We start from the raw sequence: 12,215 nt of genomic DNA, 5'->3' as shown, positions 1-12,215 counted from the left end.
GTCTGATTGTTATAAATCATATAATGTCTGATTGTGGTATATATCATATAATGTCTGATTGTTATAAATCATATAATGTCTGATTGTGGTATATATCATATAATGTCTGATTGTTATAAATCATATAATGTCTGATTGTTATAAATCATATAATGTCTGATTGTTATAAATCATATAATGTCTGATTGTTATATATCATATAATGTCTGATTGTTATATATCATATAATGTCTGATTGTTATATATCATATAATGTCTGATTGTTATATATCATATAATGTCTGATTGTTATATATCATATAATGTCTGATTGTGGTATATATCATATAATGTCTGATTGTTATATATCATATAATGTCTGATTGTGGTATATATCATATAATGTCTGATTGTTATAAATCATATAATGTCTGATTGTTATAAATCATATAATGTCTGATTGTGGTATATATCATATAATGTCTGATTGTTATAAATCATATAATGTCTGATTGTTATATATCATATAATGTCTGATTGTTATATATCATATAATGTCTGATTGTTATATATCATATAATGTCTGATTGTGGTATATATCATATAATGTCTGATTGTGGTATATATCATATAATGTCTGATTGTGGTATATATCATATAATGTCTGATTGTTATATATCATATAATGTCTGATTGTTATAAATCATATAATGTCTGATTGTTATAAATCATATAATGTCTGATTGTGGTATATATCATATAATGTCTGATTGTTATAAATGATATAATGTCTGATTGTTATATATCATATAATGTCTGATTGTTATAAATCATATAATGTCTGATTGTGGTATAAATCATATAATGTCTGATTGTTATATATCATATAATGTCTGATTGTGGTATATATCATATAATGTCTGATTGTTATAAATCATATAATGTCTGATTGTTATATATCATATAATGTCTGATTGTTATAAATCATATAATGTCTGATTGTGGTATATATCATATAATGTCTGATTGTGTTATATATCATATAATGTCTGATTGTGTTATATATCATATAATGTCTGATTGTGGTATATATCATGTGATGTCTGATTGTTATGAATCATATAATGTCTGATTGTTATATATCATGTAATGTCTGATTGTTATATATCATATAATGTCTGATTGTTATATATCATATAATGTCTGATTGTTATATATCATATAATGTCTGATTGTTATATATCATATAATGTCTGATTGTTATAAATCATATAATGTCTGATTGTTATATATCATATAATGTCTGATTGTTATAAATCATATAATGTCTGATTGTTATAAATCATATAATGTCTGATTGTTATATATCATGTAATGTCTGATTGTTATATATCATATAATGTCTGATTGTTATATATCATATAATGTCTGATTGTTATATATCATGTAATGTCTGATTGTTATATATCATATAATGTCTGATTGTTATAAATCATATAATGTCTGATTGTGGTATAAATCATATAATGTCTGATTGTTATATATCATATAATGTCTGATTGTTATATATCATATAATGTCTGATTGTGGTATAAATCATATAATGTCTGATTGTTATATATCATATAATGTCTGATTGTGGTATATATCATATAATGTCTGATTGTTATAAATCATATAATGTCTGATTGTGGTATATATCATATAATGTCTGATTGTGGTATATATCATATAATGTCTGATTGTTATATATCATATAATGTCTGATTGTTATATATCATATAATGTCTGATTGTGGTATATATCATATAATGTCTGATTGTGGTATATATCATATAATGTCTGATTGTGGTATATATCATATAATGTCTGATTGTTATATATCATATAATGTCTGATTGTGGTATAAATCATATAATGTCTGATTGTTATATATCATATAATGTCTGATTGTTATATATCATATAATGTCTGATTGTTATAAATCATATAATGTCTGATTGTTATATATCATATAATGTCTGATTGTTATAAATCATATAATGTCTGATTGTTATAAATCATATAATGTCTGATTGTTATATATCATATAATGTCTGATTGTTATATATCATATAATGTCTGATTGTTATAAATCATATAATGTCTGATTGTTATATATCATATAATGTCTGATTGTTATATATCATATAATGTCTGATTGTTATCTATCATATAATGTCTGATTGTTATAAATCATATAATGTCTGATTGGTATAAATCATATAATGTCTGATTGTTATAAATCATATAATGTCTGATTGTTATATATCATATAATGTCTGATTGTGGTATATATCATATAATGTCTGATTGGTATAAATCATATAATGTCTGATTGTTATGAATCATATAATGATTATAATATAATCATATAAAATCATGTGATGTTATTAATGAATGAATTACCAAACTTCCTTGCAGGTTCCTTGTTGATGGGGATGGCTGGAGACTTCTGGTGAGGAACCGCGTCTTTACCTGCGGTCTTGGCCTGAGGAGGAGGGAGCCACACAACACACACCTGAAGTCCTAACGTCCTGCAGATACACCACAGTCAACCTGAAGTCCTAACATCCTGACAGATACACCACAGTCAACCTGAAGTCCTAACATCCTGCAGATACACCACAGTCAACCTGAAGTCCTAACATCCTGCAGATACACCACAGTCAACCTGAAGTCCTAACATCCTGACAGATACACCACAGTCAACCTGAAGTCCTAACATCCTGACAGATACACCACAGTCAACCTGAAGTCCTAACATCCTGACCTGCAGATACACCACAGTCAACCTGAAGTCCTAACATCCTGACCTGCAGATACACCACAGTCAACCTGAAGTCCTAACATCCTGACAGATACACCACAGTCAACCTGAAGTCCTAACATCCTGCAGATACACCACAGTCAACCTGAAGTCCTAACATCCTGACCTGCAGATACACCACAGTCAACCTGAAGTCCTAACATCCTGCAGATACACCACAGTCAACCTGAAGTCCTAACATCCTGCAGATACACCACAGTCAACCTGAAGTCCTAACATCCTGACCTGCAGATACACCACAGTCAACCTGAAGTCCTAACATCCTGCAGATACACCACAGTCAACCTGAAGTCCTAACATCCTGCAGATACACCACAGTCAACCTGAAGTCCTAACATCCTGCAGATACACCACAGTCAACCTGAAGTCCTAACATCCTGCAGATACACCACAGTCAACCTGAAGTCCTAACATCCTGCAGATACACCACAGTCAACCTGAAGTCCTAACATCCTGCAGATACACCACAGTCAACCTGAAGTCCTAACATCCTGCAGATACACCACAGTCAACCTGAAGTCCTAACATCCTGCAGATACACCACAGTCAACCTGAAGTCCTAACATCCTGCAGATACACCACAGTCAACCTGAAGTCCTAACATCCTGCAGATACACCACAGTCAACCTGAAGTCCTAACATCCTGACCTGCAGATACACCACAGTCAACCTGAAGTCCTAACATCCTGCAGATACACCACAGTCAACCTGAAGTCCTAACATCCTGCAGATACACCACAGTCAACCTGAAGTCCTAACATCCTGACCTGCAGATACACCACAGTCAACCTGAAGTCCTAACATCCCTGCAGATACACCACAGTCAACCTGAAGTCCTAACATCCTGCAGATACACCACAGTCAACCTGAAGTCCTAACATCCTGACCTGCAGATACACCACAGTCAACCTGAAGTCCTAACATCCTGCAGATACACCACAGTCAACCTGAAGTCCTAACATCCTGCAGATACACCACAGTCAACCTGAAGTCCTAACATCCTGCAGATACACCACAGTCAACCTGAAGTCCTAACATCCTGCAGATACACCACAGTCAACCTGAAGTCCTAACATCCTGCAGATACACCACAGTCAACCTGAAGTCCTAACATCCTGCAGATACACCACAGTCAACCTGAAGTCCTAACATCCTGACCTGCAGATACACCACAGTCAACCTGAAGTCCTAACATCCTGCAGATACACCACAGTCAACCTGAAGTCCTAACATCCTGACCTGCAGATACACCACAGTCAACCTGAAGTCCTAACATCCTGCAGATACACCACAGTCAACCTGAAGTCCTAACATCCTGCAGATACACCACAGTCAACCTGAAGTCCTAACATCCTGACCTGCAGATACACCACAGTCAACCTGAAGTCCTAACATCCTGCAGATACACCACAGTCAACCTGAAGTCCTAACATCCTGCAGATACACCACAGTCAACCTGAAGTCCTAACATCCTGCAGATACACCACAGTCAACCTGAAGTCCTAACATCCTGCAGATACACCACAGTCAACCTGAAGTCCTAACATAACATCCTGCAGATACACCACAGTCAACCTGAAGTCCTAACATCCTGCAGATACACCACAGTCAACCTGAAGTCCTAACATCTCCTGCAGATACACCACAGTCAACCTGAAGTCCTAACATCCTGACAGATACACCACAGTCAACCTGAAGTCCTAACATCCTGACCTGCAGATACACCACAGTCAACCTGAAGTCCTAACATCCTGCAGATACACCACAGTCAACCTGAAGTCCTAACATCCTGCAGATACACCACAGTCAACCTGAAGTCCTAACATCCTGCAGATACACCACAGTCAACCTGAAGTCCTAACATCCTGCAGATACACCACAGTCAACCTGAAGTCCTAACATCCTGACAGATACACCACAGTCAACCTGAAGTCCTAACATCCTGCAGATACACCACAGTCAACCTGAAGTCCTAACATCCTGACCTGCAGATACACCACAGTCAACCTGAAGTCCTAACATCCTGAGATACACCACAGTCAACCTGAAGTCAACATCCTGAGATACACCACAGTCAACCTGAAGTCCTAACATCCTGCAGATACACCACAGTCAACCTGAAGTCCTAACATCCTGCAGATACACCACAGTCAACCTGAAGTCCTAACATCCTGACCTGCAGATACACCACAGTCAACCTGAAGTCCTAACATCCTGCAGATACACCACAGTCAACCTGAAGTCCTAACATCCTGCAGATACACCACAGTCAACCTGAAGTCCTAACATCCTGACCTGCAGATACACCACAGTCAACCTGAAGTCCTAACATCCTGACCTGCAGATACACCACAGTCAACCTGAAGTCCTAACATCCTGACCTGCAGATACACCACAGTCAACCTGAAGTCCTAACATCCTGCAGATACACCACAGTCAACCTGAAGTCCTAACATCCTGCAGATACACCACAGTCAACCTGAAGTCCTAACATCCTGCAGATACACCACAGTCAACCTGAAGTCCTAACATCCTGCAGATACACCACAGTCAACCTGAAGTCCTAACATCCTGCAGATACACCACAGTCAACCTGAAGTCCTAACATCCTGACCTGCAGATACACCACAGTCAACCTGAAGTCCTAACATCCTGCAGATACACCACAGTCAACCTGAAGTCCTAACATCCTGACCTGCAGATACACCACAGTCAACCTGAAGTCCTAACATCCTGCAGATACACCACAGTCAACCTGAAGTCCTAACATCCTGACCTGCAGATACACCACAGTCAACCTGAAGTCCTAACATCCTGACAGATACACCACAGTCAACCTGAAGTCCTAACATCCTGACCTGCAGATACACCACAGTCAACCTGAAGTCCTAACATCCTGACCTGCAGATACACCACAGTCAACCTGAAGTCCTAACATCCTGACCTGCAGATACACCACAGTCAACCTGAAGTCCTAACATCCTGACCTGCAGATACACCACAGTCAGATCCTAACATCCTGCAGATACACCACAGTCAACCTGAAGTCCTAACATCCTGCAGATACACCACAGTCAACCTGAAGTCCTAACATCCTGACCTGCAGATACACCACAGTCAACCTGAAGTCCTAACATCCTGACCTGCAGATACACCACAGTCAACCTGAAGTCCTAACATCCTGACAGATACACCACAGTCAACCTGAAGTCCTAACATCCTGACAGATACACCACAGTCAACCTGAAGTCCTAACATCCTGACCTGCAGATACACCACAGTCAACCTGAAGTCCTAACATCCTGCAGATACACCACAGTCAACCTGAAGTCCTAACATCCTGACCTGCAGATACACCACAGTCAACCTGAAGTCCTAACATCCTGACCTGCAGATACACCACAGTCAACCTGAAGTCCTAACATCCTGCAGATACACCACAGTCAACCTGAAGTCCTAACATCCTGACCTGCAGATACACCACAGTCAACCTGAAGTCCTAACATCCTGACCTGCAGATACACCACAGTCAACCTGAAGTCCTAACATCCTGACCTGCAGATACACCACAGTCAACCTGAAGTCCTAACATCCTGCAGATACACCACAGTCAACCTGAAGTCCTAACATCCTGACCTGCAGATACACCACAGTCAACCTGAAGTCCTAACATCCTGACCTGCAGATACACCACAGTCAACCTGAAGTCCTAACATCCTGCAGATACACCACAGTCAACCTGAAGTCCTAACATCCTGCAGATACACCACAGTCAACCTGAAGTCCTAACATCCTGCAGATACACCACAGTCAACCTGAAGTCCTAACATCCCTGCAGATACACCACAGTCAACCTGAAGTCCTAACATCCTGCAGATACACCACAGTCAACCTGACCTGCAGATACACCACAGTCAACCTGAAGTCCTAACATCCTGCAGATACACCACAGTCAACCTGAAGTCCTAACATCCTGACCTGCAGATACACCACAGTCAACCTGAAGTCCTAACATCCTGACCTGCAGATACACCACAGTCAACCTGAAGTCCTAACATCCTGCAGATACACCACAGTCAACCTGAAGTCCTAACATCCTGCAGATACACCACAGTCAACCTGAAGTCCTAACATCCTGACCTGCAGATACACCACAGTCAACCTGAAGTCCTAACATCCTGCAGATACACCACAGTCAACCTGAAGTCCTAACATCCTGCAGATACACCACAGTCAACCTGAAGTCCTAACATCCTGACCTGCAGATACACCACAGTCAACCTGAAGTCCTAACATCCTGCAGATACACCACAGTCAACCTGAAGTCCTAACATCCTGACCTGCAGATACACCACAGTCAACCTGAAGTCCTAACATCCTGACCTGCAGATACACCACAGTCAACCTGAAGTCCTAACATCCTGACCTGCAGATACACCACAGTCAACCTGAAGTCCTAACATCCTGCAGATACACCACAGTGAAGTCAACATCCTGATACACCACAGTCAACCTGAAGTCCTAACATCCTGACCTGAAGTCAGAGATACACCACAGTCAACCTGAAGTCCTAACATCCTGACCTGCAGATACACCACAGTCAACCTGAAGTCCTAACATCCTGACAGATACACCACAGTCAACCTGAAGTCCTAACATCCTGCAGATACACCACAGTCAACCTGAAGTCCTAACATCCTGCAGATACACCACAGTCAACCTGAAGTCCTAACATCCTGCAGATACACCACAGTCAACCTGAAGTCCTAACATCCTGCAGATACAGATACACCACAGTCAACCTGAAGTCCTAACATCCTGCAGATACACACCACAGTCAACCTGAAGTCTAACATCCTGACCTGCAGATACACCACAGTCAACCTGAAGTCCTAACATCCTGACAGATACACCACAGTCAACCTGAAGTCCTAACATCCTGACCTGCAGATACACCACAGTCAACCTGAAGTCCTAACATCCTGACAGATACACCACAGTCAACCTGAAGTCCTAACATCCTGACCTGCAGATACACCACAGTCAACCTGAAGTCCTAACATCCTGCAGATACACCACAGTCAACCTGAAGTCCTAACATCCTGACCTGCAGATACACCACAGTCAACCTGAAGTCCTAACATCCTGACCTGCAGATACACCACAGTCAACCTGAAGTCCTAACATCCTGAAGTCAGATACACCACAGTCAACCTGAAGTCCTAACATCCTGCAGATACACCACAGTCAACCTGAAGTCCTAACATCCTGACCTGCAGATACACCACAGTCAACCTGAAGTCCTAACATCCTGACCTGCAGATACACCACAGTCAACCTGAAGTCCTAACATCCTGCAGATACACCACAGTCAACCTGAAGTCCTAACATCCTGCAGATACACCACAGTCAACCTGAAGTCCTAACATCCTGACCTGCAGATACACCACAGTCAACCTGAAGTCCTAACATCCTGCAGATACACCACAGTCAACCTGAAGTCCTAACATCCTGACCTGCAGATACACCACAGTCAACCTGAAGTCCTAACATCCTGCAGATACACCACAGTCAACCTGAAGTCCTAACATCCTGCCTGCAGATACACCACAGTCAACCTGAAGTCCTAACATCCTGACCTGCAGATACACCACAGTCAACCTGAAGTCCTAACATCCTGCAGATAGATACACCACAGTCAACCTGAAGTCCTAACATCCTGCAGATACACCACAGTCAACCTGAAGTCCTAACATCCTGACCTGCAGATACACCACAGTCAACCTGAAGTCCTAACATCCTGCAGATACACCACAGTCAACCTGAAGTCCTAACATCCTGCAGATACACCACAGTCAACCTGAAGTCCTAACATCCTGCAGATACACCACAGTCAACCTGAAGTCCTAACATCCTGCAGATACACCACAGTCAACCTGAAGTCCTAACATCCTGCAGATACACCACAGTCAACCTGAAGTCCTAACATCCTGCAGATACACCACAGTCAACCTGAAGTCCTAACATCCTGACCTGCAGATACACCACAGTCAACCTGAAGTCCTAACATCCTGCAGATACACCACAGTCAACCTGAAGTCCTAACATCCTGCAGATACACCACAGTCAACCTGAAGTCCTAACATCCTGCAGATACACCACAGTCAACCTGAAGTCCTAACATCCTGACCTGCAGATACACCACAGTCAACCTGAAGTCCTAACATCCTGACCTGCAGATACACCACAGTCAACCTGAAGTCCTAACATCCTGAAGTCAGATACACCACAGTCAACCTGAAGTCCTAACATCCTGCAGATACACCACAGTCAACCTGAAGTCCTAACATCCTGACCTGCAGATACACCACAGTCAACCTGAAGTCCTAACATCCTGACCTGCAGATACACCACAGTCAACCTGAAGTCCTAACATCCTGACCTGCAGATACACCACAGTCAACCTGAAGTCCTAACATCCTGCAGATACAGATACACCACAGTCAACCTGAAGTCTAACATCCTGCAGATACACCACAGTCAACCTGAAGTCCTAACATCCTGACCTGCAGATACACCACAGTCAACCTGAAGTCCTAACATCCTGCATGCTGCAGATACACCACAGTCAACCTGAAGTCCTAACATCCTGACCTGCAGATACACCACAGTCAACCTGAAGTCCTAACATCCTGACCTGCAGATACACCACAGTCAACCTGAAGTCCTAACATCCTGACCTGCAGATACACCACAGTCAACCTGAAGTCCTAACATCCTGCAGATACACCACAGTCAACCTGAAGTCCTAACATCCTGCAGATACACCACAGTCAACCTGAAGTCCTAACATCCTGACCTGCAGATACACCACAGTCAACCTGAAGTCCTAACATCCTGCACCACAGTCAACCTGAAGTCAGATACACCACAGTCAACCTGAAGTCCTAACATCCTGCAGATACACCACAGTCAACCTGAAGTCCTAACATCCTGCAGATACACCACAGTCAACCTGAAGTCCTAACATCCTGACCTGCAGATACACCACAGTCAACCTGAAGTCCTAACATCCTGCAGATACACCACAGTCAACCTGAAGTCCTAACATCCTGCAGATACACCACAGTCAACCTGAAGTCCTAACATCCTGCAGATACACCACAGTCAACCTGAAGTCCTAACATCCTGACCTGCAGATACACCACAGTCAACCTGAAGTCCTAACATCCTGCAGATACACCACAGTCAACCTGAAGTCCTAACATCCTGACCTGCAGATACACCACAGTCAACCTGAAGTCCTAACATCCTGCAGATACACCACAGTCAACCTGAAGTCCTAACATCCTGCAGATACACCACAGTCAACCTGAAGTCCTAACATCCTGCAGATACACCACAGTCAACCTGAAGTCCTAACATCCTGCAGATACACCACAGTCAACCTGAAGTCCTAACATCCTGACCTGCAGATACACCACAGTCAACCTGAAGTCCTAACATCCTGCAGATACACCACAGTCAACCTGAAGTCCTAACATCCTGACCTGCAGATACACCACAGTCAACCTGAAGTCCTAACATCCTGAAGTCAGATACACCACAGTCAACCTGAAGTCCTAACATCCTGACCTGCAGATACACCACAGTCAACCTGAAGTCCTAACATCCTGCAGATACACCACAGTCAACCTGAAGTCCTAACATCCTGCAGATACACCACAGTCAACCTGAAGTCCTAACATCCTGCAGATACACCACAGTCAACCTGAAGTCCTAACATCCTGACCTGCAGATACACCACAGTCAACCTGAAGTCCTAACATCCTGCAGATACACCACAGTCAACCTGAAGTCCTAACATCCTGACCTGCAGATACACCACAGTCAACCTGAAGTCCTAACATCCTGCAGATACACCACAGTCAACCTGAAGTCCTAACATCCTGCAGATACACCACAGTCAACCTGAAGTCCTAACATCCTGACCTGCAGATACACCACAGTCAACCTGAAGTCCTAACATCCTGTAGATACACCACAGTCAACCTGAAGTCCTAACATCCTGACCTGCAGATACACCACAGTCAACCTGAAGTCCTAACATCCTGCAGATACACCACAGTCAACCTGAAGTCCTAACATCCTGACCTGCAGATACACCACAGTCACCTGCAGATCCTGACCTGCAGATACACCACAGTCAACCTGAAGTCCTAACATCCTGACCTGCAGATACACCACAGTCAACCTGAAGTCCTAACATCCTGCAGATACACCACAGTCAACCTGAAGTCCTAACATCCTGCAGATACACCACAGTCAACCTGAAGTCCTAACATCCTGACCTGCAGATACACCACAGTCAACCTGAAGTCCTAACATCCTGCAGATACACCACAGTCAACCTGAAGTCCTAACATCCTGCAGATACACCACAGTCAACCTGAAGTCCTAACATCCTGACAGATACACCACAGTCAACCATGAAGTCCTAACATCCTGACCTGCAGATACACCACAGTCAACCTGAAGTCCTAACATCCTGACCTGCAGATACACCACAGTCAACCTGAAGTCCTAACATCCTGACCTGCAGATACCCACAGTCAACCTGAAGTCCTAACATCCTGACCTGCAGATACACCACAGTCAACCTGAAGTCTAACATCCTGACCTGCAGATACACCACAGTCAACCTGAAGTCCTAACATCCTGCAGATACACCACAGTCAACCTGAAGTCCTAACATCCTGCAGATACACCACAGTCAACCTGAAGTCCTAACATCCTGACCTGCAGATACACCACAGTCAACCTGAAGTCCTAACATCCTGCAGATACACCACAGTCAACCTGAAGTCTAACATCCTGCAGATACACCACAGTCAACCTGAAGTCATAACATCCTGCAGATACACCACAGTCAACCTGAAGTCCTAACATCCTGCAGATACACCACAGTCAACCTGAAGTCCTAACATCCTGCAGATACACCACAGACAACCTGAAGTCCTAACATCCTGCAGATACACCACAGTCAACCTGAAGTCCTAACATCCTGAAGATACACACAGTCAACCTGAAGTCCTAACATCCTGACCTGCAGATACACCACAGTCAACCTGGAGTCCTAACATCCTGTAGATACACCACAGTCAACCTGAAGTCCTAACATCCTGCAGATACACCACAGTCAACCTGAAGTCCTAACGTCCTGCAGATACACCACAGTCAACCTGAAGTCCTAACATCCTGACCTGCAGATACACCACAGTCAACCTGGAACATCCTAACATCCTGACCTCCCTGCAGATACACCACAGTCAACCTGAAGTCCTAACATCCTGCAGATACACCACAG

Source organism: Oncorhynchus gorbuscha, unplaced genomic scaffold (assembly GCF_021184085.1).
Source record: "Oncorhynchus gorbuscha isolate QuinsamMale2020 ecotype Even-year unplaced genomic scaffold, OgorEven_v1.0 Un_scaffold_2443, whole genome shotgun sequence".
NCBI lineage: Eukaryota > Metazoa > Chordata > Actinopteri > Salmoniformes > Salmonidae > Oncorhynchus > Oncorhynchus gorbuscha.
The sequence above is the reverse complement of the archived record's forward strand: the minus strand, read 5'-3'. Positions refer to the sequence as shown.